The sequence below is a fragment of the Lontra canadensis genome, unplaced genomic scaffold, assembly GCF_010015895.1.
Source record: "Lontra canadensis isolate GAN:19392208 unplaced genomic scaffold, GSC_riverotter_1.0 scaffold52, whole genome shotgun sequence".
NCBI lineage: Eukaryota > Metazoa > Chordata > Mammalia > Carnivora > Mustelidae > Lontra > Lontra canadensis.
Window position 1 is genome coordinate 7,072,116 of NW_022631046.1, and position 27,887 is coordinate 7,100,002.

The 27,887-nt window shown below is 37.6% G+C and overlaps 2 long non-coding RNA genes across 2 annotated transcripts; one reads left to right on the plus strand and one right to left on the minus strand.

Moving 5' to 3' along the window:
* Positions 1–1,370: 1,370 nt before the first annotated feature.
* Positions 1,371–23,424, minus strand: LOC116877473. Its single transcript, XR_004384652.1, has 2 exons — positions 23,341–23,424; positions 1,371–2,201 (listed from the first exon to the last, which is right to left on the minus strand). It is a non-coding gene; the product is annotated as an uncharacterized LOC116877473 (long non-coding RNA).
* Positions 13,328–27,887, plus strand: LOC116877472. Its single transcript, XR_004384651.1, has 3 exons — positions 13,328–13,389; positions 14,099–14,260; positions 27,198–27,887. It is a non-coding gene; the product is annotated as an uncharacterized LOC116877472 (long non-coding RNA).

Below are 27,887 nucleotides of genomic sequence, written 5' to 3' on the forward strand. Positions count from 1 at the left end.
GAATAGAAATGGGCATACTGCTCCTTAATCTGTGTATATAAGTATGGGCATATAGAGATATATAAAAAATATCCTAAACAAAAAAGGAATTTGGATATTTTGCATACTTTCATCATTCCTAAATGAAATAGGCAGATATCTTCAGGTGAGATCTCAGTGATGTTGATTATCATACTTTGAAAAGAATGATTATAATTTATTTTTCATCTATTTCTATGAAAAGAAATTAATAAATGGCTATTCCAAAATTTCAGGCCATTTGTTTGCCCTCCCAGTGATACACTTCCTTCACACAAGCTTTCAGATTTGCTCCTGATATGTGAATGGGCATGAATGGGAGACACTCAATATGGGGAAAGGGAAAAAGGGTTAAAGAGATTTTCATGGGAAAGAGCAGATGGTTTGGTTTTTGTAGTTAAAACCAAAATCCTGGACCACAAATTCTTTTAACCCTACCACAGAAGTCTTCATCAGGAATATTCTGGTCTTAAAGTAAACAGCCCTCATCCTCAGCCTTCTCAAGCGCATATCTCTTTCTAGGCTGATGTACATACACCTCCAGAAATGGAAAACATAATTAAATTGTACTACATCAAGTACTTTCAAGTATTTGAGAACACAAATTTGAAAAAAACAAAAACAAAAAACTTGAGTGTATTTATTGGCTTTTTAGCTGTGCTTCTTTGTAATATATTTTGGTGATTCCTTCTGAATTAGAATATACAACTTAAACTTTTCACAGTCTCCTTAAAGTTAGTATGTATTGTGCTATTCCACATAAAATACAATCATTTTCAACCAAATAGGCCCATTCACTGTTTTCCCCTGCCCTTTACATTACAATTACATTACATAACAAACATCATCATACAGTACGATATCAGACCTTTTCCTTTAAACAGTCACATGTTTTTCAAGAAATTAAGAATAAAAAAAAATAGTCTGCTTATGCACACCTTTTCTAAAGTTCTTAATTCCTGCCAGAGGACCTGAGTCTGAAGGATTTCTTTCAGCATTGTTTGTTTTGGTTTGTTTGTAGTACAGGTCTGCTGGTAATTGGTTTTCTTCATTTTCTTTCATCTGCAAATGTCTTTAATATTTGGATGGGGCAGGGGAGTGCAGAATTCTGGGTTGAAATTTCATTCTTATAGCACTGTAAGCAAATTGTTATACTGTCTTCTGGATTTCACAGTTCTTGTTTAGAAATAAGTAGAATTTGATCATTGTTCCACTATATATAATGTGCTCTCTAGCCTCCTTCGGGGCTTTCGTCCCCACTTGGATTTTCTGGCAGTTTGCCTATGACGTGCATGGGTGTGGTTTTCTTTGCATTTGCCTTTTTTGGATTCACTGAGCTCCTTACATCTGAATTTTTTTTTTTTTACCAAGTTGGTGAAATGTTTTCATTAGTTCTTAGGACATGTTCACTGCCTAATTCTTTCTTCCTTCTACTATATCATCAATTACACATATGCTATACCTTTTTATATTGTTCCACAGGCCCTCAGGATACTATTTTTTTAATTGTTCCTCAGATCAGATAACATATATTACAGTTTACTAATTTATTTCTCTGTCTTCTCTATTCTCCTCTTAGCCTATCCAACGTATTAAATTTCAGAATTGAAGTTTTTAGTTATAGAATTTACATATGGTTCTTTGATATAGTTTCAATTTCTCTCCTGAGTTTTCTGTTTTCTCTTCTTGTGAATATATTTTCCTTTATTTTATTGTGCTTAGTTTCATTAGTTGCTTTAAATTCCTTAGTCTGCTAGTTATTCCTTGGGTTGATCTTGGTTGATTATCTTTTCTCTTAAGACCAGCTCATAATTTCCCAGATCCATAAACATCAAGTAATTTTTAATTGTGTACTGAACATAGTGGATGATCCAAGAACAATTTCTGTTGTTCTCATTTTAGCAAGCAATTAATTTTGGTGCTCTCAAGCTGAAAAATCTATCTTTTGAGTGGCAACTAAAATATATGTTGTTTTATTTTATCTGCACTTGGACTACTTTAAGTCTGATCCACAAAGGTATGGTCCAGGAGTCAGTCTAAGACTTGGGCAGAATTTACATACGAATTTGGAGCTTCTCATCTCTGACTCTCTCCTCTTCTGGATTCCTTCTTTACTTGCCCAGCAGTTATGCTCTCTCTCACCTTTGTCTTCTCATTTCTCAGGCCAGAAGGAGTGGTGCCACCTGTTAAAATAAGATACTCACACATGCCATTCCATCAAGCCAAGTATCAACTTCTACTTAGAATGGGTAGAATTTTCTTCATTCTTTGTCACTCATCAATGCTGTATCTTTTTTAAAAAATTTTGTTTGAAGTTATAATTATTATCTATAAGAATAAGAGGTTACTTGGCCATATCAGAAGCCAATCTTGAGGTTATGAAATGTAGACACTGATTCATTTTGTTATTTCTTCCTTCTTTTTCTCTTTTCATTGCTTTGGTTATAGAAATAAGCTTTGAAGAACATATGTGTTTGATTTTTATTGTTATTTTAATTGTTTTCATTTCTTTTTTACTAAGTGGATAGCTTCTCTCCTCAAAAATATGGGGCAAATTACTAAGAGAACTGAGGTATCTGGAGAAATTTTAATCAAAAAGAAGAAAATTTCACTCAGTAAAGTAAGAGATAATTCCAAATACAGCAAAGACACACCAGCTAATAGAGAGGTGATTGATATAGGAAAAGAGGGCCAAGAAGAATTTGGCCAGAACTCACAACCAGGTTTGAACTACTCCAGGGTCGATCCTCTTGACTTTCCACATTATATTGAGGGAGAATTTTAAACAAAAAATGGGAAAACACTATTTAACATGAAGGACAGAGAGAGAACCAATACAGAATTTTTTTAAGAACATGAAGAAATCAGCAAAAAATGTTATTTTAGGAAATGGTACTGTGTCATCTACTAACAAAAGCCAAGTTACAAAGGGGTTTCTGAATTCTAAACTTGAAATGGTAGTCTCTTTATGTAGAATTAGGCAAGGATCTTGAGTATTGTAGAGAAGGACATTAAATATACTTAAAGAAGAATTATTTCTCTTGGATGTCATCTTTATTGCCCCTTATTATGATCTGCTGCTATTCTGAAAAATAAGGTTATTCTAACCATTTACAAGAGCCTCAAGAATGAGTCCCAAGGGTAAGGGCAGCAACTTCTTTAGGAATACCTATTAGGTTATCAATAGAAAAACACTTTCTGACCACCTGTTTACACACATACTGTGCTGTTAAGTCACTGACACATTAAAGATCACATTGATACAGGCTGACAGAAACAACTTACTGATCAACCTGAACAAGTGTTTGCATTAAATAATAATTTATACTATGCATAAGCAAAGGAAGGTGCATTCTCTGTGGGGTGGCAGATACACAGACTAGCAATTTCTTGTTTAGACAGAAAGACCTGACAAAGAAGAGCTCATTAGGGTCTCTGGAGAGTGGCTGACAGCTGAGGAGCTGTCGGCTCTGTCAAAAGACCTTTGAAAATAATTCTTGTTTTTGAATCAGAATTTTCTGAATCACCAGCGGGATGCCAGAAGTACATTGTTTGCTTCCTTGACTATTTCCTCGTCCTTCAGTGTTATCAGAATTTGCCCAGAGCCTTAGCTGCCTTCGAAAACTTTTGTGCTTTGGCATGCATGCCCACAAACAAACTAGAATTTGTTTTCTCAAAAACCCTTTTGTATGTCCTTGCTTATATTCTTCCTAATTAATGTCAGGAATTGCTTTAAATATATGGTTACTGAGAATATGTCAGCCTCTGTGTGTGTGTGTGTGTTCGTGTATAAGAAAGACATATACACAGAGAGACAGAGAGAGACCAGGAGATTGGTTGATTTGACTTCATATCTCGAAGATGGACATGAAGACATAAGAAATAAGAGTGCTGGACTTGCAAAAAAGAGAACTTACACAAATAACTGTTGTTCAAAAACATAAAAATAAAACAAAACAAAAAACCCCTTCAGATTGATTTACTACAGTTACAAACTTTAATATTCTGCCTCTCAGATCTTCCGCTTGCATAGCAGATTCTAATTTTCATCCCAAAGTCAGAATCTAATTCAAAATACACATCCTCGGCACCAGCATTCCCAGACTTCATGTGTATTTAACTTTGGTGCCTTATCTTCCCAGGCATCTCACTCCCTGCCCTCAACATACCCACTCTCAGTATTACCCTCACAGCAGTGTTAACCAGTAGCACCCGCTTTGTTTTCCAACTTTGAATTTCCTGACAGATTATACCTGCATTTAGCTGGGATATGAGTGACTATGTTTACATGTCTTTTTGTGGGGGGGGGGAGAACAGATTAATAACAGTAACTGTAATAGGTATAAGAATGATTATCCCCATTTTACAGTGGACAGAACTAAGACATTTTAATCTCTAGATCAAGGGGATACAGTCAATAAGGGATAAAATCTAAATTCCTACTCAGAACTGATTCCCAAGCATTTGCCTTGTCTTAATCACTCTTCTAGAGTGCCACCCGTGAAGCAAGCCTCGCTATCCTTAGTTGATCGCTGTAGCCTCCCTGAAGTTACAGAATATATGGGACTTTCTTTCCAATATTCCAAGAAGTTGAGGAATTCCTCCTAGGTAACCCCACCACTGCTAGATGAATTCCTTTAATGAAATCATAAAACTTCTATTTCATCTTTACTGTGTGATTAGCTTGATTTTCTTCCACTATCTGACTATTTCAGAGGTGTACTTTGGTTGAACTACTGGCCAACCTAAAACAGATAAAATCATTATTTATACATTATAGATGGGAAAAAAAATGAAGTTTAGTAGAGTCATGTGCAGCCAGGATCAAAGTTAAGGTCTACTTGTCAACAAAACTACTTGAGGATAGGAAATTTATCTTTATTTTGTTCTGAGTTCCAGTCTACACCCAGTAAATCTATTGACATGAGTTGCCCTGAACAACTTTCAATACAATCTCTTTCCTGTGTCAATTCTTTCATATTAAGCCAAAACCCCTATGTGTTCCAACACATTCTGATTTCTCTCAACATGTCCTTTATTTCTTCCTCTATCAGTCAAAATCTCTATGGCAAAAGACAACATACTCAAAAGTTTTAGATTAATTTTAAAGATTTTATTTATTTATTTGACAGACAGATCACAAGTAGGCAGAGAGTCACACAGAGAGAGGAAGGGAAGCAGGCTCCCTGCTGAGCAGAGAGCCCAATGACCCGGGGATCATGACCTAAGCCGAAGGCAGAGGCTTTAACCCACTGAGCCACCCAGGCGCCCCCAAAAGTTTTAGATTTTTATAGAATAATTACTTTTTCAGGGACGTGAGTAGGGCTAACGGAACCATATTAGATGGAGAAGTGCCCAGGAACTAGCAACAACAGGTATCCATAATCACCTGTTGAGCCTAAAGAGGAGGGGAGAAGGATGATATCCATGGAACCAATGAGAGTTGGAGCCTTGGAAGAGGGGGTGTCCAATTCTCTCTCCCACTCCTCTATCTGTAATCAGCCACTGGGCCCTCCATTGGCTGAATCCAACCGTGAGCCACAATATAAGGAAACTGGGAACTAAGATGATTCAGAGCACAGAGTAGAACAGAGAATAACAGAAAATGGATACAGAGAGGCAGAAAACTGTTAGTGCACCTCCTATCAAAAGTACCCTCCCAGTAAACACTTTGGACATCTTCTATTATAGCTAAACATATGCATACCCTATGGTACAGCAGTTCTACTCCTTAGTACATGTCTAAGAGAAAGAAGCATGTAAGTCCACCAAGTTACATATACAGAAGTGTTCACAGCAGCTTTATTTATAATAATCAAAAACTAGAAGCAACCTAAATGTCTACCAACAGTAGAACAGATACACTGTGGTATATCCATAGAAGACTATAAGCAATGAAGAAGAACAAGCTCCTGATAACTATAACAACATGAATGAATCCCATCAATATAATTTGAAGCTGAAAAAGCCAGACACCAGAGTACATACTGAATGATTCTATTTATAAAAAGTTCTAGAACAGGAAAAACCAAGCTGTGGTGATAAGTCAGAATAGTTTTTACCTTTTTGGTGTGTGTGGGAGGGAAGACAGAGCTGGGTATTGACTGAGAAGGGACAGGAAGGAGCCCCTGGGTGGTGGTTATGTGGGCATACACACATGTAAAAAGTACTGAGTTGAACACTGAACACTGTTTCAGTTTACACAGTTTGTATCTCAATTCAAGTAACAATAGCAACTACCACTGCTGCTATGATTACTCTTTCATGCAGCGAAGTCCTTCAGAATTAGATTGTCTACCACATGTTAACAGCAAGTGATACTCAATCAGAAAACACTCCCTTCTGGTTTTAAACTCCACATTCTTCATTGATAACAAAAAAGAACAGAATACTGAAAAGCAAACAACAAAGACAAAAAAACGCTTTCAATTCCAGAAGATACTTGGGTGGTGAATCCAACTTTCAGAGATAACAGGAAGAGAGTAGGTAATGTTTAATATTTTGATGTGGGTAGCCCTGGGGTCCCCTCACATCATGCCTGACTGGCTAATGCCTCACAGCACTGTCCTAAAATGTTACCATGTCACACGGGGTTAAAGCTTCAGAGAACTGTGACAGATAATCCATTCTTATGAAAAGTGGCCAGAAACCTTGCATGACTGATTTTCAAACATAATTTATTTTTTGCCTTGTAAATTGGGTAGAACACAGAATTGAGTGAAATTATACAAACCTTCCTGGCTTGCTGTTTTCTCATTTACTACTAGGTTGGTTTTCAATGCAATACTTATTAATATTTCTAAACAGGAGCTGCAATTACATGGCACTTTAATATCCTGACCCATAGATAAGAATTTTACAGATATCTTTGCTATGCTGCTATCTCAATGGGTCTGACCCTATGGTGAAAAAACCACACCCTGGGAATAAATTGTTCCCCACAAGAGTGGAATTAGTGTTTCTAAGTACCATGGCTCCATTTTGTAAATTGGTTCTCCATGGTATGTTACTGGGCAACCAAAGAGAAGTATATAAAATTGAAACACAAGAGAAAAGACAACTGAAGTCGACACTACATGAAAGCAAAGATTTTAAGATTGCTCTCAAGACCAGAGGGGAATTGGGGCTATTATTCACAAGCAATTTGCATAACCCATGAACCCAAAGCCGAGGTGGACTGTAGATTCACAATACACAGTCTTTCTCTGACCTATTCCCACTCTATCTGTGATAACTTCACCCCAACTTCCTCTCAAATTCATATGAGAGTCTGCAGGAGTCATGGAGAAGTACTCCATGAACAAACCCGCAGGGCTACCATATGTCAGTTTACCATTTCTCTCCTTTTACCCAGCTCAATCTGGGCATTTCTCCTGTTGGGCCAGTAATGTTCTCTCAGCACTTATGTCTCTGCTAAAGGGCACTGTTTTCAGTTGGTGTAGACATGTGCCCAATTTTGCTGCTGATTTGTCAGTTCTCTTAAAATGTTGCAGAGAGATTTTAGTGGAACTGCTGTTTGTTTTTTAACTTCTCATAAAATAAATGACACATATACAAATATATACATATTCTTAAATAATAATACTAGTAAACTAAGTAAATAAAGCAAGCCTCCTGTACCCACCACTCAGCTTAAGAAATAACGCTTAACCATAGGTTTGAGCCTTCTCTCTATCCCGAAGCCCTTCTCTCTGCTCCCCACATTCACAACTAAACTTCACTCAGGACATATTATGTCAGATTATTGATTTTCAATGTGAAGAGAGACCTTTGTGACTTGCTCCAAAAACAGTTTTGCTAGGACAGAACTAGGGGGAAGCCCAGACTAGAGCAGCTGGGAGGCGAGTGAGGCAGCTTGCCCTAAGCATGGATCCTCTAACACCACAAATGGGAGACTAAGCCTGAGGCCAGCATACTGGTGATGAAGCCAAGTCTGATACTCTTAACGCTGAGCATAAAACCTTCACTCAGAAATCGTCCCAAGTCAGTAAGTGTTTCCTAGCTACTTGTAAAAGCAGAAGTAGAAATGAAAGCAGATCCTCTGTGGACAGAGATACTTTAATTTAGGTGCATGAGCATCACACCTATTAAAATCAAACAAGTTCAAAACCGAAGGACACCAAGTACCCAATAAATAATAGTTATGGACATCTGCCCCTTTAAAGACTGTTGATACCAGAATTACAGGTAAAAAATATAGAACAGGTATGTATTAAATGTTTACAGAGATAAAGAACACAAAAATCAAAACAAGCAAACAACAAGGATTTTCCTCTTTTTTTTTTTTTTTTTTTTTTTTTTTAGGGTTTGAACCTAGAGTTTTTAAGTCATTTTTGTGTATAGAACATTTTTCATTACTGTGTCGATTTCATTGATTTCTTAGGACCATTCCTGTTTCTATGTATTTATGTGTCAGTTTTTATCATTATATTTTTCCATTAGATACCTATTAAAAGTTTCTCAACTTATTGAGATAGAGTTGCACATATTTTTATTACATTTGTTATTTTGCTACATCTTTAGTTACATGGTTTTCACTTATAGCACTTTTCTTTTTTTTTTTTTTTAAGATTTCATCTATTTATTTATTTGACAGACAGAGATCACAAGTAGGCAGAGAGGCAGGCAGAGAGAGAGGAGGAAGCAGGCTCCCCGCTGAGCAGAGAGCCCAATGTGGGGCTCGATCCCAGGACCCTGAGACCATGTCCCAAGCCGAAGGCAGAGGCTTAACCCGCTGAGGAACCCAGGCGCCCCCATTCTCTCTTCTCTTACTCAAACTTTAGATAGAATTTTCAGTTCTTCCAAAGAATCAAAATTTTGTTTTGTTGGTCTTCCCCATCAAATGTTCGTGTTTTTGCTCTTCCCTTTATTATATCTGCCCTATACTTTCTTTTAGCTTACTCTGTTACCATTTTCCAAAATTTTCCCATTGTACAATGTGCCAGGTATTAGATAAACTGACTGGCATTTGTTTTGCTTTGTCTCTACTCATTGACTTATTAACAGTGAATGGATTTCTAAATGGCTACTGACCAGAAGAAAGTCTACTGAATATCTGAACTGTTTTTGAGCATTCAGGATTCATACTAAAGAAAAATTATAAGCTGGCTCTTCAAGATTACACATACAAATTTAAAATACAAAAGCAGACTTCTTATATATTAGCTTACAAACTCTTTTAAGTAGTGGCTATAAAATGAGGCTGACCATCAGAATAACCACAGGGTATTTTTAATACACACATTCCTGAGTCTCACTCCTAGATATTCTGCCTGAAGTTGGGTGCAGGTATCTATATATATTTAGACTTCTTTAGGTGAATTTGGATGATCAGCCTTGTTTTGGAACCAGTGCTTTGTATTACCTTTTAAGTAATCTTGCAATCTGATGCTCTTAAAATAAATCTCATGTTTTTCTCCCTTAGTTTTTTTCCTCCTTCATTAGCCTCAATATTGAAGTATATTTCACAAAGTCACTCTAAGCTAGTGCTTTAAGAGACAGGAGTTAAAAACTTCTGCCTGACATCATCCTCCAAAACAAGGATCCTTCATTTTGTACATAATGTCCCTGACTATGCTTATTTCAGAATGAATGATAATGATAAGCTTGTGAAATCAACATGTTGGACCATGTATTTCTATTTTATAAATGCAGAATAAGTCAGGAATGCCAAATGGCAATGTCACAATACTTCTGTTCTCTGCCAACCTATTTGCTTATGGACTCAAATATGTTGCTCTTGAAACAGATGGCTCTCCCTACTCCGCAGGTTATTACATAAGAAGGTAAGGTGCTGTGGATCTGGTATGATTTCCAGGAAGACCAGAAGAATGCCTCTGACAAGGTTTTAGGTGTAGGGGAAAGGACAGAACTTTAAAACCAAACATGTCTGGATTGAAATCCTGATTCTGCCTGTTTCTGATTATAAGAACTTAAGAAACTCAGCTCATTTGGGCTCAATTTTCTCTTCTTTAAAAATGGAGATGATAATACCTCCTTCATGTGCTTGTGGGAAACGTGAGTACTATGTATATAAGGTAACTGGCAAATAGAAGGTGCACAATGAAAGATTTCCTTTTTTAGAATTTCACTTTCATCCCTAAAGATTTAGTAAAATTCTGACAATAATAATTTTAAAAATGCTTCCATTAAAATATGTCTCTTTTCATATTCTGCTTGGTATTTTGTGTATCCTGCATCCCCGTTCTATATGCAGGATGGTGTTTCCTTGACCTAAAGCTTCTGTATTGTTTTAAAATTTTTCATCTTTGTTAAAGCAAATTTTTAAGATGCTATTTGTATCGAGTGCTTTTTGAACTTCATCTCAAATATTTTATTCTCTCCATGGCTACCACAATCAACTTTGGGCAGGTAAAACCTGTCAGCACCCTGCCTTAGCTATATCCAATTCTCTTATTTCCTGCCCTATGACTTCCCTGACACGTGATATTAGATGTCTATGGAAACCTGGTTGGTACCAATGCATGCATAAACCTGGAAGACTGGCATCCTAGGTGATAATCCTTAGATCAAGGCAGAGTTGAAGATAGTGGCTAAATGCCTGCTTTTCTGCCCCTCCTACTGACCATTCAGGCATGTATTCTACAGGACCCTAAGAGTGCCTCATTGGGACCAAGCCTCAGTTGCCCACAGTTATGACCAACTCAAAGATGCATCCTTATTCTAGCAATCCCTTCTTCCCCATACCACTTATCCCAGTCTTCAGTCATGACCCCCAGAGATGACATCTTTAAGTAAACTACCTTAAAAAAAAGTCTTGGACTCTGCTTTCTCAGGTTAACGTAGAATCACCAAGGCCAAACAATTTGTTAAGCAAAATTGCTGAGTGCCCGAGCTTACAAATTACAGCAAGAATGGCTGGGCTCTGTGAGAGTGTGTATTGTATCTCTCTAAGAAGTATGTTCTGTTTTTTCTCCCTATACTTTCTGCTCCTCTGAAGTGAGAAAAACTGATCTGCCACTCTGGTGGGATAGGGCTGATATTCCACTTCTACTGGGATCTGAAACAGATTAGCCTTTGGGCCAAATGTGGGGTCATGACCCTTCCTATGTCATACTCCACCTCTATTCTAGTAGACTTTGTTCTGAGACTCCTATTTAACTACTTCACCCATGACATCACATAGCTTAAACATTTACTCTCAAACCTAAGATCCCTAAATCTATCTCCTACAACATCATCTTCTGCCACCCCTTGTAAAAGAATATTTCCTCCCTAAAATTTTACTCAGTGTGGGTTTTATATCAGGGGACAGTATTACCAAACACTCAGAAATAGAAAATGATGGCACCAAGTGGTACATTCTTGGCAAAATGTTCCTTTATCTTTTTACACTCTCCTGCTAGAGGACTTTCCAGAATCTGCACTCCTCTCTCTCTGCCCTGATTCAGGGAGGGTTGTTTCAGGGTGTTCATCTGTTTACATGTTAATGGATGTTGTGCTTTTTTCCCCTGGTGTATCCCTTTGGGGTGGGTGAGGAGAATTAATCTGCAAAAAAGTAGAGCCACCCATATTCTGCATATTTAGATCTGGCCTTGAAGAGAGGACTACAGATGGGGCTTCCTTCACTCTAAGCTCTATTATACCCCAAATATCTTCTGTTCTCTAGCAAGGCCAGCTTTCTCCTTTAATCAGCCATATGTTTTTGCTGCATTTTGTTTTGATTTCACCACAGGCAATTTCTAACCCCCTCTCCCCTCTCCCAGAAGACTGAAGTATTTTCCCCTGATAGATTTTTTTTTAAACTTACTTAAACTCCCCATATGACCCCCCACCCCTGTTCAATATTCCTTTCCTTTATTCCAGCACGCAGAGGCACAGAAGAAAGAGAACCCTGGAATCAGCCTGGCTTAGGTTCTAATCTGAACTCTACTCTAGTAGTAATCATCTACTTATTTATTTTTTATTTGAAAGAAAGAGAGAATGAAAGATAGCTCACAAGAGGGGGGAGGGTCAGAGGGAGAAGCAGACTCCCCGCTGAGCAGGGAGCCCGATGCGGGACTCCATCCCCTGACTCCAAGATCATGACCTGAGCCGAAGGCAGCCTTAACCAACTGAGCCACCCAGGCGCCCTACATGTGTGATTTTGAGCAGGTCTTTCTCCTTTTCACCCTGAGGGTCTTCCCCTATAAAATAAAGTTGACAATGCTTCGATAAATGGCGGGGCAGAGAACCACAGAATTCGTGCTAAGGATAAATAATATACAGAGTAAATGCTCAGGAAATGACAGCTCCTTTCTCTCTGTTAATAGCTGTATTTTACTTAAGCGTATACTCAGAGTTATGCCTTACTCTAGCTTCCGTGTCAGCTAAGCCTATGCTCCCCAGCTGCCTCTGCTTCCTTTCTCCTATATTTCATATTCATGCCGTTTAAGACTACCCCTTGCTCGGTTTTCAGTGAATGTCCCCGGCCTTCCACAAAACGTATTTTGCAGTAGGACTTGTTCATTGCTGAGTAACAACAAACATCATTACCTCACACAGTTTCTGAGGGACAAGAAGCTTGGAGGATCTTAACGGTTCTCACAGAGTCTCAAAAAACTGGGCGGGGCTGCGGGGCATTTCGAAATCTCCCGGGGGCTGGAGGTCGTAAAACAGCACAGGTGAGTCCTGCGCTCCCAAAGCAGAGCGTTCCTCAGAAACCTTCCGGAAATGAAACTGTCGTAAAGCGAAGGGCGTTTCCCCGCCGCTGCCTTCCCGCTTTCTGAAAGTTTGCCTCGCGCCTCAGCGCTTTTAAGACCGAGCTGCGTGGGTAGCTGTTTTCAGTGACTAAAAGAAATCTGAAGGGGATTTTCACTTTTTAGGGAAAAAAAGCTGTTACTGTACGACAGCAGGTCTTTCGTTAAGACGAGGTGGCATAAGCTAGGTGTGTGACCCCCGCCAAATTTGGTTATCGTTTGTTTATTGATTTGCTCACTGTGGGTCTACGGTCCGGCTTCTCCGACCTGAACAGGAAATCCCTAGCTTTGGGTCACATTGTTCTAATTTGAGAACTAAATGGTTTGGAGTTCACAAAACCTAACGGTATTTTTGCTTGGCGGAAGTCTAACCGGTCTGCGTAGAAACGACCTGCAGTGAAGCTAAGATTGTCCTCGTGGGGCCACTTTGCGTGCATTCCAGCGGCTGAAAATGTGCCTAGCAGGTGCAGGACTCTGCCATCTAGTTGAACAGGGACAGTCTGGGCTTGCACCGTATTCGAAGTTGATTTTAACAGGTCCTTCATCAGCTATGGGAAGACTAAGGAACCGTGATGCCGGCCGCTTTGTTTGCTTTCCCAAATCCACTCCTAAGTGTAGAAGACTGACCTGCTTGCACTTGATCAGCAGGCTCCCTTGACTGCAGGCTTCTCACGTAAGTGCTGGGAGGGGGTTGGAAAGACCAGAAGACAGTGAGGTTGAGGTATTTATCCAGATCACAGCATTAGCTACCTCTAAAGCCTGAGGTCCTCTCAGCTCTCCACCTCAGGTTCCTGAAGCCACGCCCTCCCCCTGCCCATTCAGGCTTAGGAGAAGTGACTTCCGTGTTTATTAACTCCAGGTACTCGATTATCACTTTTAACCCCCAAACCCTGCCCACAACTTTTTAAGCAGTCCTTTATTAAAGGCTTCTCCATACCCAGTTTAAATGTGTCACCTAACTACCATGAAGTGGCTGGTTTTAAACAGCTTAGCCTCCCAGGCTTCCTGCAGGTGTACATTAACTGTATAGTCCTGAGTGATTAAAAATAATGGACTATTGAATTACTTAGTTGTTAACCGAATGAAGCTTAGTGACTGGCAGAAGTTTTCATTTCTAGAAGATCTCTGTGAATAATCATTCATTTCCAAAAGCTTAAATTCAAGACCTGAATATTAACTAATTGAGGGTCATCAATATTAAACCCAGCAAAATGCTTCATGATGTAAAATAATAGGTAGCTTGTATTAAGTGCTGTGTGACAAGCATTGCATCAACTGACTTACATTTTTTTGTAATTCCTACAAATTTATTTTTACAAAATCTGTATTATTTTAGTCTTCACAACTGTTGTGTGAGGTATGTTATTTTTGCCATATGACAGGTGTGGAGACAGGCTTAAGGAGAACAAGTACCTTGCCCAGTTCCATGTAGACAGCTACTGATGGAGCTGGTATTCAAACCCAAGCCATCACAATCCAGAGTCTACATGCTACTCAATTTCCTCCTTAGTTGATGAGAAGGTAACTAAGAAAAAATGACAAAGGTATGTCTTAGTTTAAATGAAAACTATTTGCTAATTTTTGTATGGTATAAATGGGCTCTTTTGAATTATAAGTTCTATGACTGCTTATAAAACTTCTGTTCATTCCAAGCTTGTTAGTTGGTTTTGTGCAATAAAGGGAGCCAGAGCAGTTGGGAATTTCAAGTGTGGGTCGTAAGTACAAATAATTCTGAATTCACCAAATACACACACACACACACACACACACACATACACACACACCCTACATACAGGAGTCTAACTAACTCCTACAACTACTCAGCAATTCTTCAACTAGGAAGCAGTTGTCTTAGGTCTTTTTATAAATCTCCTTATAAATAATGGTTGTGTTTACACAACCTGGAATACTGGATTTTACCCTGAATGAGTCATTGCTTTGGAATAATGTAAACAGAGCCAGTGTTAAGGAAGAAGATTTCTTTGTTAGTGAAGCTCTGAGCATTTAAACAGCTGTTTGATTTCACTCCAGAGGTGTTTGCATTTCATTGACAGATGGAGTAATTTCCAAATGATTTTCAATCAATATATACTAGACAAGTGGTTGAGAATTATCTCTTTAGGGAAGAAAAAAAAAAGAAAAAAGTGCAGTTTAACCATGGTGTCTTATTTATTTTTTTAGCATCTGTTATTAAATAACTACCACAAAACCACATGTTGAGATGTGAAATTGTATGGAATGGTCCATATTTAAAGATGTTTATTTTCATGTTATTTGGTAGTTCTGTGCTCTGTTTTTATTTTTGTTTTCTTGAAGAGGAAGCACTATATGTGTCTAAAGCATGATTTTTGCCTAAATTTATGCCCATGTTACTCTTGGCTTCTCTAAGAACTGTCAAATTATATTTCTAAGTGTTACATATAATTCATGTATTAGCAATAATTCTAGGGGTTTTAAATAAAACCCACAAGACATTATTATTTTTATTTTATATAGCCAATATTCACTTGGATTTACCCACATATTAATCATATTCTTTCTTCTTTGTTTCTTTTTGTATTCATCTCAGACCATTTTCCTTTTGCCAGAAATACATTTTTTAGAGTTAATTGTCTCAGTTGCTGGGGGAAAATTCTCTTTTTTCTTTCTTTTTCTGTTTTTGCTTGAAAACATTTTTATTTCACATTCATTCATGAAACATAATGGATGGCTATAGAATAGTTTGGCAATTTTTTTTCCAGCACTTTTGGGGTATTATCCCACTGTTTATGACTTTCATTCTGGCTATTGATAAGTTAGCTGTTAGCCTCATTGATCTGAATGATAGTGGACTCTGTTCTCTGCTGCCAAAATCCCTTTTGGGGATAGAAGGGATTTTACTCTCAGATGTTGAGGGTGCTACCAGCTGACAGCTTGTGGCTTTCAACCTTACTGAAAATTGCTCTCAACTGAGCAGACCCACCACAATTAAGTTCAGGTCCCACTTTTAGAAGCCGCCTATATCTGAATATTCCTCTGACCCCTAAACCATGTGATATGAGACACTGCCAGAATTGAGTGAGGGCCACAGCAGGAAATGGCTTTAGGACAGGGGGTCTTGCCATTTGGGCCATTTGACTTAGCAGACCCCAAGTTAGTAGATGCATTAAAGGTAAAAAAAGGCACATTGTGAAGTTTAAGGTAAGCTAAAATAGAAGAAGCACCTTTAGAGTTCTGAAACAAGGCAATATCATTAGTAGCAGAAAATCATACACCTTTCCAAACCCACTTAAATGTGCTACTTTTCCCTGGCAAAAACTAAGTTTGTGACTACAAGGCACAAAGTGACCGTGAATCCAAAAGTTCCCCATGGAAGCAGGGTTCTGCCCAACACACCAAACTGGGCAGACCAAGAAGTGATCAATCATAGCTGAAAATGAAATATCGGGATCAAAGCCAAAGCATGGCCAGAGGTGCAAATGTGAGGCACAAAGAGGTGGGCATGTCACCCATCGTGATCTTATTAGTAACAAGCTGATGGAGAAGGAAGAAAGTTGAGTTTGGTTCACAGAAGGGCTATCTCCTGACCTTGAATGTGGGTCACTACATGGGCAGAGCCAAAAATGGACTTTGGCCATAATGCATCCCTATTCAGTGATAGTCCTGAAGATGAAGTCTATTAGGTGAAATTCCCCCAGTGGGCAGATCTTTGGGCAAGGTACCTGATCTTGTTTATGTGGAAAAAGAAGTGTCCTAATGTTAAATGTGCATGGACTCAACAAATACTTCAGCTGATTAATCAAACATGTAGAAGAAAAAATATTAGAAAATCAGGGACAACGGTCTAGAGCTGAACTATGTGGGTAGGCTTTCAGGCTTGAAGAGAGATCTTTGTACCTGAATTACATCTTTTCACCACCATACAGTATCTTCCAAGGAAGAGGTACTAAGCAACAAATAGAGAAAATGATTTGGCCAGCTGACATTGGTTAGCCTCTGTCATCAGCTATCCCAGTGCTGGCATAATGGGTTTGTAAATGTAGAAGATGGTGGGAGGAAAAGAAGTTATACATGGCCCCACAGTCATGGGTTTCTACTCATCAAGGCTGCTGCTAAATATCGAACCTACCAGCAACATTGACTAATGTGTCCCCTTATAACGGAATATATCTCAAGGATACCAACAATTCATTACTGGTATAAGTTGCCTCCATTGCACCCCCTCTATCCTGAAAGGAACAAAGATTTATTTTGACTTCATAACACATTTGAGGAGTGAGTTTGACTTATCCACAGGGCCTCAATCAACACCATTGTTTAAGGTCTTAGAGAGTTCCAGTGACCCGTATGGATTTCTCATATAACACTGCATTGGACCAAGGAACACACCTTCTGAAAAATACTATGGTATGATGGATAAGTATAGATCCACATCACCCACAGGCTACAGGCCTAAGAGAGTGATTAAATGCTGAGTAATCTAGGGGCTTGAGGGAGGGCTAGGGTCTGAGAAAAGAATGTTCGGTGGGTCCATATTTTGTACCACAGGGCATGGGTAAGGCTGTGGATATCAGTAGAAGATTCTGGTACATTCCCAAGGCCTTGCCAGTGTAGTTCCAACAGATAGATCAAGAGCAAAGTTCATGTCAAAAAACCAAGTAGTAGGAAACTGAAAAGGATATGTGAACCAAACACATCTCCCCCAATGTCATGATGTTTCTCACTTCCTGAGATGGAGGGAAACAGTGAGGAGATCCAGGCCCAGAATAGCCCTAGTAGGCAGTTTGACCTTTAAATTGATGAATTTAAATCCTGGATGGAATTAATAAGTTTTAATTACTTGTCACTGTTCAAACCAGAAGAGACGATATTGCTTTTCAGTGGCAAGATTAGGAGGCTTTTCACACCTGCAGAAATAGGGACAGCAGAGCTAAGTTGAGCTCAGGAGCAGAATAGGTAAATTTGCACTTCTGCATGGCTAAGCTGTGATGATTTCAAACATTCCATGTGTAATCTTACATGTGGGAGCCCCGACAAGCAGCTTTCAGAATTTCCTGCGACCCAGCTCAGGATTAGTCACCATAGTCCATTCTCATCCCTAGGCGAGGGAGAATTTAAAGAAGGAAGAGAGAAATTCATCTCATTTTAAAAATATGAATCCAGGGGCACCTGGGTGGCTCAATGGGTTAAAGCCTCTGCCTTCAGCTCAGGTTAAGATCCCAGGGTCCTGGGATCGATCCCCGCATCGGGCTCTCTGCTCAGCAGGGAGCCTGCTTCCTCCTCTCTCTCTGCCTGCCTCTCTGCCTACTTGTGATGTCTGTCAAATAAATAAATAAATCTTTAAAAACAAAACAAAAAAACCCATGAATCCAGTTTTTGTTTTTTTGGTTTTTTGTCACCACCCAAATGCCATTTAATGATTCACTTATAGCACAGACACCTTTACAAAACACTCCAAAAATTCTCCAGAACTCATCCTCATAAGTTACTAGTGGGAATGCAAAATTGTTTAGCCACTGTGGAAGATGGTTTGGCAGTTCCTCAATAAGGTAAACATAGAATTACCCTATAATCTAGCAGTTCCACTCCTAGGCATACCCAAAAGAGTTAAAAACAGGTATTCAAATAAATACTTGTACACAAATATCATAGCAACACCACTCACAATAGCCTAAAGCTGGAAACAACCCAAATGTCCATCAACAGAAGAGTGGGTGCATCAAATGAGCTATACCCATACAACAGGATATTATTCAGCCACAAAAAGGAGTGAAGTACTAAAACACACACTACAGGGGCGCCTGTGTGGCTCAGTGGGTTAAAGCCTCTGCCTTCTGCTCAGGTCATGATTTCAGGGTCCTGGGATCAAGACCCGCATCAGGCTCTCTGCTCAGCAGGGAGCCTGCTTCCCACTCCCCCTCTCTCTGCCTGCCTCTCTGCCTACTTTGATCTCTGTCAAATAAATAAGTAAAATCGTTAAAGTACACACTACAATGTAGACAAAGCTTAAAAACATGCTAAGTGGAAAAAACAGACACAAAAGGCTGCAGATTGTATGATTTCCTTTATTTGAAATATGTCTAGAATAGACAAATCCTTAGACTATTCTAGACAAATATCTCTAAAATAGACAAATCCTTGGATACAGAAACAGATTTGTGGTTTCCAGAGGCTGCAGGGGGGGAGAAATAAGGGGTGACTCCTGATGGGTATGGGGAATGAGAATATTCTGGAATTAGATAGTGGTGGATGTACTCCATGCCCCTGAATTACACACTTTAAAATGATTTAAATTATAAATTTTGTTATGTATACTTTACCACATACAAAACAAAACAAAACAAAAAACTCCAAAACTCAATCAGTAGGTATTTTTCTTATTCTCACCAAACCATTTTAGGTCTCAAGGAAAGTTTTCTGCAGTACTGGCTGAAATGGGTCACCAGTTTCTCCTTGTGGGAGGCAACCCAAGACTCTGACTACACTAAGTGAAGCTGGTCAGCTGTTTTACAAGGAAAACACCTGGCACCAAATCTTGGGCTCTCTAAAGAACTGCTAGCTAAGCCTCTTCCCCAGGGTAAATTCAGGGAGAAGCGCTATGAGTCTGAGCTTGCCAGGTTCATGCGGGCCACACCCAGCAGTTAATAAGTTGTTCGGAACTCTACTTGCCCCATCTTAATAACTAGTTCTTTTCCCAGCTTGTAGGTTCCCATAATCATGTGGCCACTCAAATGAGAACAGCGAAAACCACTAACAATTTGGAGACGAGACAGAGTCCAGAAAAGGAAGCAAAGTCATGAAAATATAAATTTAGCTTGAGGTGTTCCACGAACATCAAGCAGAGGCCTAGAATTAGGGCTTGTTCTAAATTTCAAAATTGACAAAATAGTGGCTTCTCTGAAAGCAGAGTCATTTGGGTAAGGAAATCTCTCAAGTAGGTATCTGGATGAGCACAAGGGAATTGACTAAAGATTGCAAAATTTTCAGAATTCCAAACAAAAGATGTTGGTCCATCTGGTGACAACTGGTCAGGACAGTTTGCCATAACATAAACCTGCAAAAACCAACCTGCGGGTAGCAGAGGAAACTGTAGCATCCTCTACCCCAAAATGGTGGTTAAGAGCACTTGTTTTTTAAGTTAGGACCAGGCCAAAAAAAAAAAAAAAAAAAAATACTCCCCCCCTCAAAAAAAGCAAATATTGGGGGAAAAAAAACAAACAAACATATAAATACTGGAGAAGTAGGCAGGAGCCAGATGATGTCAACCTTGAGGTCTGGGATTTATTCTAAGCCCAATTAAAAGTTATTGCAGAATTTTAAGCAGAAAGTTGACATAATATAATTTGTTAATAAAAAGTCTCTGGTTGTGGTGCAGAGGATAGGCAGGTTGCAGGAATTTGAGACAAGAATCATTGCCAGGACAGAAGACCAGAGGTTGATGGCTTGGACCAAAGGAGTAATAGCAGAGCTCTAGACAGGTGGATGGATTGGGAATGTCTTTAGGGGTAAAATCTATAAAGCATGCTGATAGAATGTGTGGAAGGGGACTAGAAAGAGGGGAGTCAAGAGTGACTTCTCCATCAAGAGGAAGGCTGTAACACCTGGACATTTTGTTGCATTAGGCAAAGCCAGTGTCCACTCTCTGGGAAATCTAGTATGCATTTGCCCCTTCATTTCTACAAGGTTGTGCTACCAATACAAGGTTGAGTGAATGTGATATATTTTTTTTTTCTAAATCTTTGCTAATATGAGAAGTGAAAATGGTTTCTCTATTATATCTTTTAAATGAATAAGGAGGTAAAACATATGTTCATATAATTGTTGGTCATTGGTGTCTCTTATATTTGTTAATCATCTGGTCTCTCTTTTCTTACTGGTTTGTGAGATTTGACCACCAATCACTTGGATGCCGTTTGTCTCCCTTAGACCTCCTAAGATTGCCCTCCTCTTATTTCCCTGACAACTCTGGTTCTGTTGCCTTTATTTCTCCAATATTCTGCCCTAACCCCACTCCCACCTCACCAAGCTTCTACTCTCAGTCCTCTTTCTATGATGTTCCTCGATGATCTCTTCTATTTACGTAATTCACCGATTTCCTCTACGTTAATCGTCCTAAAATCTCTATATCCAACCATGACCTCTTTCCAGATGTTCAAGCTGATGGTTCCTACTGTCTACTCTGCATTTTCATCTCTATGTCCAGCAGACACCTTCCTTAAAACATGTCTAACGTAAATCCACAGGCCCTCATTTCCTCTAGCCAACTTCTTATTTCCTATTTCTATTCATAATACCAAACTCATCTGAATTTCTCAGACTATCACTTCCCTTATTCATTTCTTCTTCTTCTTTTTTTTAAACAAATATGTATAGAGCATCTGCTATTTGCCTGGCACTGTGCTGGGCCCTAAAGATTTGCCCCTTAATCTCTTTCCCTATATTAATTCTGTTATTAAATCTTGTGAATTTTCTCTTTGTGATAATCTTTCAAAGTTATTACCTCCTTTCTTGTTTTTGTTCCTCTTGCTGCCCTCATAATGCCTAGTCTCCCCATCAGATGTTTATATCTCATCCATAGCAACACCACATTCCTTCCTCCTCTCACCTGAGCAAGATGAATCACCCTAAAACATAGCGCTAATCATCTTACTTCCTCCCTCAAAAACCATCTTCGGTAACACAATTACAAATAAAGAAATATCCCAACCCTTCAGCCAACATTGATGGCCTTAGACCACATCTCTTATTCATCCCTGCTCCCCATCCAGCTATGAAAGCACTTGCATATTTGGCTTTCCTCCAGCTTTTTGTGTCTTACTGCTTTATTGAATATATCTTTTTTTATTAAGATATAATTTATATACATTAAAATGAAAAGAGCTTGCTCATGCAGTTTGATCAATTTTGATAAATGTCTACACTCATGAAACCCATACCACACAAATCAAGATACAAAATATTTCCAGTACCCAAAAAGTTCCCTTTGCTCCTTTCCAACCAACTCCCACCCCAGCCACAGGCAAATGCTGTTCTGATTTCTATCAACATAGATTAGTTTTGCCTTTTCTTGAATTCTCTATAAATAGAATCATATATAATATACTTTTGGGGGGTCTAGTTTCTTTAGCTAAACATAATGCTTATAGAATTCATCCCTGGTTTTTTATGTGCCAATGATTGATTCCTTTTTTATTGCTGAGTAGAATACCAAGCTGTGAATATACCACAGTTTGTTTATTCACTTTCCTGTTTTTGAACATTTGGGCTGTTTTCAGTTTGAGACTATTATGAATAAAGTTGCCATGAATATTCACTTACAAGTCTCTTTGTGGAAACATGATTTCATTTCTTTTGTATAAAAATCCAAGAAAAGAATTTGGGGTTCTATGATGTGCATATGCTTTCTTTAGAAGAGATTTTTACACAGTGTTTCCAAATGGTTTTGTCACTTTACACACCCACCATCAATGTCTGGGAGTTCTATTTTCTCCACATTGTCTCATACCTGCTATTGTAAGTCTTTTTAATTTCATCCAATTAATTTCATCTAATTGTTGTGAAGTGGTAACTCAGTGTGATTTAATGTGCAATTCCCTGACAACTCATAATGTTTACCACCTTCCATGTGCTTCTTAACAATTTGTAGATTTTATTTTGTAAAATACCCTTCAAGTTTTTTTTTCCAATTTCATTGGGTTTATGTCCTTTTATTGATTTGTAGTTGCTCTTTATATATTCTAGATACAAATCTTTTATCAATGTATGTATTAGAAATATTTTCTTCAATCTGAATTTTACCTTTTTATTTTCTTAGCACATCTTATGATTAGCAGAAATTTTTCATTAGACAAAGTCCAATTTTTCATATTTTTTTCTTTTAATGGTAATGCTTTGTGGAGTATTTTTTTTGGTGGCATCTCTTTAAGAAATCTTTGCCTACTAAGTAAGTATAAATTCTGATGCTTTTTATAGATATTAATAGGATGACTCTAAAAGTTATATGAAAATAGAAAAGATTTAGAATATCAAAAGCTATCTAAAAAATGAAAAGCAAAATAATAGGACAAAAACTACCTGATTTCAAAATTTCCTACCAAACAATAGTAATCAACATAGTAAAATGGTATTTTTGTAAGGATTGACCAGTAGATCAGTGGAAGAGCATGAGATTGTGAAGTAGACCCACATGTACAAGATCAGTTGATTTTTGATAAGGAAACAAAGACAATATAAAGTATATGAGAAACTCTATTCAGCAAGTTGTTCTAAATGACTAGATAAATATATGGAAAAATAAACTTTGCACCACACGCAAAAATTTATTTGCAATGGACCATATGGCTGAAGATGAAAACTGAAATTATAAAGCTAGAAAAAAAATCTCACTAAACCTAAAGGTTTCTCCCTCTTATAATTTCATTTTGACAGATTATCCATATTTCAAGGCTGAACTCAGATATAACCTTCTTCATGAAACCTTTTCTTACCACCCCTATAAAAATAAATGCTACCTCATCTAACTCTTAGAGCACTTTCCTTATGCCATTTTAAACATATTGTTTAAAATGTATTATTTTAAAATGACCATTGTATTATGGTCAAGTGTGTACGTGTGTGCATATCATAACCATCCTTCATAACCAACCTTCTATAACCATCCTTCATAGCCAACCTCCCATAATGTGTTCCTTGACCATATCTTGTTCTTCACTGAATGTCCTGGACCATGCAGCAGAGTATTCACCTATAGTAAAACATAAAATTTTAAAAAATGATTTTGAAAATGTAATTCCATACCAAAGTATTAAAGAAAAAAAGAAGGAAAGGAAGAAAAAAACCTGCTGATTTCTTGTAGGCCAGGGAGAGGGGCAGTAAGATAGAGGTAAAGATAAATCAAATACAAATGAATTTTAATAAATGTATCAATATATATTTATACAATTAGCAATCACTCTCCAGTGAGGACATGATTGCAAAATTGGATAGGACCTTGCCATGAGCAACTACAAAGCCCTTATCAAAAAATAATGTAAGCTTTAAAGCTTTTCTTTTGATATAAACTAAGAACTGAGTAACTCTCTGGAGAAATCAATTGGCAATAAATGTGATATTCCCCTAAAAGATATCCTGTATACTTCTGTTTATAGAAAAATCTATGAGCTCAGTATTGTAAATAATTTCATTATCATTCCCATTGTTGCATATTTGCTCTGAAAGATTATTTATATATTTATGTAACTTCCAGTTTCATTAAAAATGTTTATTATTTATTAAGTACATATATATTATTTTATATATATTACATACATATGTATATATATTTCTTTAGTAACTCTTCTTGTATTTTCTCAAACAAAATTCAGTCACTAATGTATTCACCTTCATGTATCAGTCTCACTTGGAAGGGAGTATGGCTCAGCAAAAGAACAGTTCTGAAGAGCATGACAGGACAGAGAGAGATGATAAAGGATTGAAAGAACTGCTCAGATTTTTAATTTCATTTGAACAATAAGGGAGCCAATTAAAATCTCAACTTATTTGTGAGACTCAATTAATACCTGTTTCAATATATTTTCTGAAATCATACCTCTGTTTCAAAGACTGTGGATCATTCCAGTTATGTTGGTATCTTTCTTTTTATATAAAAATATATTTGTGTTTGTAGGTAAAATATTTTTGCATGACTAAGAAAAATAATCTAAGAATGGCTGCAGCCTTATTGTCATGGTACATTTATTTTAAAATACACATGGTCTGTAAAGTACTTAAAAGAATGATGTAATTACCATCCTGTTATTATTACCATCACTGCTGTTAATAAGACTCTGCAGAAACAATGAAATAGAGGGCTAGGCCATCATTCATACTCCTGATGTGATTCTGCAGCCCTCAGCCACCTTCCTGGTCACTCCCTCATCCTCCCCCAGGCTTGGTTTCTCCTGGATTTGCAGCATGTCCTCAAGTCAGCAGGGATAATGGGGAACCAGTATGAGTACTCTTGGTCCTTTTCCTGAGAAGCCTTTGAATATTTGAAGCTTTTCTTTCTCTCTTTAGAGTTCATTTTCTCAGAACAAAATTCCTAATCCCTTTAAGTGGTCTTTATCTGATAGGTTTTTTAGAAATAACACCTCCTGGCTTCCATTTACACACAGTGTAATTTAACTTTTAAAGCAAAATTTTCCTTGCCATTTATTTACTTCCCATGTTATACATTAATGTATATTCTTTCCAAAAAATTAGTTTAATTTACATAGCTGTCATTTCAGAAACCAAACCAAAGAGATTAAGCATTCCCCTTCAAAAACTCATTGTTTATCTTTGTTATTTTTGATATAAGGTTTTCATCTATGTTTTGGTCCTAATGCCAGTAACTAAGGAAGAAAAATTTAATTGCATTTTCATATGAGAAATTTCTGAAAAATTAGGATAGAAAATACTTCTAAGAACATCATTTTATAAACATTCTTGTACACATAATGGATTACCATGTAATTCCTTTTCGCATATGTATATATACCCTGGTTGTGTTATCTGAAATACTTCTACTATTTATACTTTTTTAAAAAATTGAGATAAATGGACATGTAACATTATATTAGTTTCAGATATACAGGATGATTTGATATTTGTATATATTGTGAAATGAAAGCCATAATTAATTAATGTCCATCACCACACCGTTAAAAATTTTTTTTCTTGTCATGAGAACCTTTAAGATCTACTGTCTTACCAACTTCCAAAAAGCCAATACAATAGTGTTAACTGTGGTCACCATGCCACACTGTACATTACATCCCCAGGACTTACTTATTTTATAACTGGAAGTTTGTATCTTTTGACCCCTTTAACCCATTTTGCCCATCTCCCACCCCTCTGCCTTTGGCAACCACCAATCTGTTCTCTGTATCTGTTGAGTTACTGGTTCTTATGGACTTTTTTTGTTTTGTTTTTTTGTTGGTTAGATTCCCCATATAAGTGAGATCATACATTATTTGTCTTTCTCTCACAATTTATACCTTTATTCTAAAAAGTAAACTATGGGACGTCTGGGTGGCTCAGTTGGTTAAGCGTCTGCCTTCAGCTGAGGATATGATCCCAGAGTGCCGGGATGGCAAGCCCTGCATTGGGCTTCCTGTTAGGTGGGGAGCCTGTTTCTCCCTCTGCCTTCTGCTCCCCTTGCTTGTACTCTCTCTCTCAAATAAATAAATAAAATCTTTAAAACAAAAAACAAAACCCACATATTTAAAAAATTTAAAAAATAAAATAAAACATAAAAAGGAAACTATCCTTTTGCTACTGTTAAAAAACAAATTTTTTCTGAAAGAAATTCTGAATTTTGAATAGAGCATCTTTGCAGGTATGTTTCTGTGTCTTTAAGTATTTATTTATTCAAAGTAACTTTAAGTGACTGAAGATGTATACTCTGAATATGTATACATATTCCTCCCATGGAATTAAATATACCTTCTATATTGATTCATGTCTGCTGTGGTATGTGACTTGTGAAGTCTGGGAGAAGGAATGGGGAGAAGGTTTTGAAGGCATACATGAAAACTCTGGAAGAATTTCTTAATAACATGAATATGGAAAAAAAGTTTTAAAATTGTTATCTGTCAAGGCACAAACCTTGATCTGATGTCCGTTTCAATGCTCATTTAAATATTTCATACATTTCACATCTCAAGTTGCAACAGAGCATCACTCAGAGCATGAAGTCATATGACTGAGAAAGCTAATGATTTTATTATTAGTCTCATTGTTCATATATATAATGTTCAATTATTGTTTTCTCTTAATGATAAAGAAAAAGAATCTCCTAGGAGCTGAATGAATCTGGCTAAAACTGGGAACATGATGATTTACTCACCTATTCCTAATTCAACGTTCAGTTCATTATTTCAGTTAAGCTATAATGAGAATCTTAGTCCAGGCTGAACACTTCCTATGACCAGATACTAATATGCATTCAATCATAAGACATTATTTTTTAGTCTATTCAGTATATCCCCACCCCAATTTAATGTACAGTTCCCAAGACCTCAACGTGTCCTATTTCTGCATGCTGAAAATATCTTTAGCCTAATCTTGTATTTTTGCCTGAGTCAGATAATTTATTCTTAAGTATGGCATGCTTCCCTCAAGTTACAAAGGAAAACATTTTTAAAAATAGGTGTAGCAAAAAGGAAAAAAAAAATTCCACATGTCTACAAGTAAGTCAAGGCTACGAATCTCCCAAATGATAAACTAGTTACCTGCTGGGGCATGCTAGGAACTCATTTTTATAACTCATCATATAATTAGCCATGTTCAGTGTCTTTCAGCACTATGTCAAACTATATGTCATGACAAGGATAGTTTAAATTTTATTAAAGTTTGCTTTAGAAAACAGTGTACCTTATAAGTAAAAGAGAATGACTTTATACAATATTAATGAGAGCCAGAAATGGAACGGGCACTCTGCTAGGCCAACAGTAACCAAAAACATGGCCTTTTTTTTTCCAGGAAAGTTACAGTCCAGTGGAAGAATGGGGATAAATATAAATCACTGTGATACAGAGCATGGTCTACATGGCAAAAGCAATGTCTAAAGAGTGATTAATTTTGACAGGAGTGGGGGTTGAGAAAAGCTTCGCAGAAGGAAGTAACATTGAATTTGGCCTCAGAGGATCAATTAAGCAGAGAGAAGGGAAAGAACCCTGAAGACTGGGATTGGTAATTTCAATAGAGATGCAGAGTCAGGAAAAAAGTAAGGCATATTTAGGGGGCAAAATTGTGTATTATGAGTAAAACACATGGAGACTCAGAGCATGAGGGTATTGAAGAAGTTGAAGGGCCTTGAGGAATGAGGGGAGGAATGTAAACTATAATCAATACTTGAAGCAGGGAAATAGCACAGTTACTGACCTATCAGTTTGGGGTCTGGCAAAGACCGTTTTAGTGGCAGTGTTTAGGAACAGTTAGAATTCAGACTGACCTGAAGTAGACAAACCAGTGAGAAGTTGGTTGCAGTGATTTGTTGAAGAGAAAAACAGGATAACGGTGGGCTGCAGCTGAGGAAGTTGCACTGAGAACAGAAGAGGGTAGATGTTTAAGAGACTTTAAAAGTGTTATCAATAGGATTTGGTGACAAATGTCAAAAAAGCGAGAGGGAGGAGGAGCCAAAGACAATCCCCAAGAGTTCTTGCTCCATCA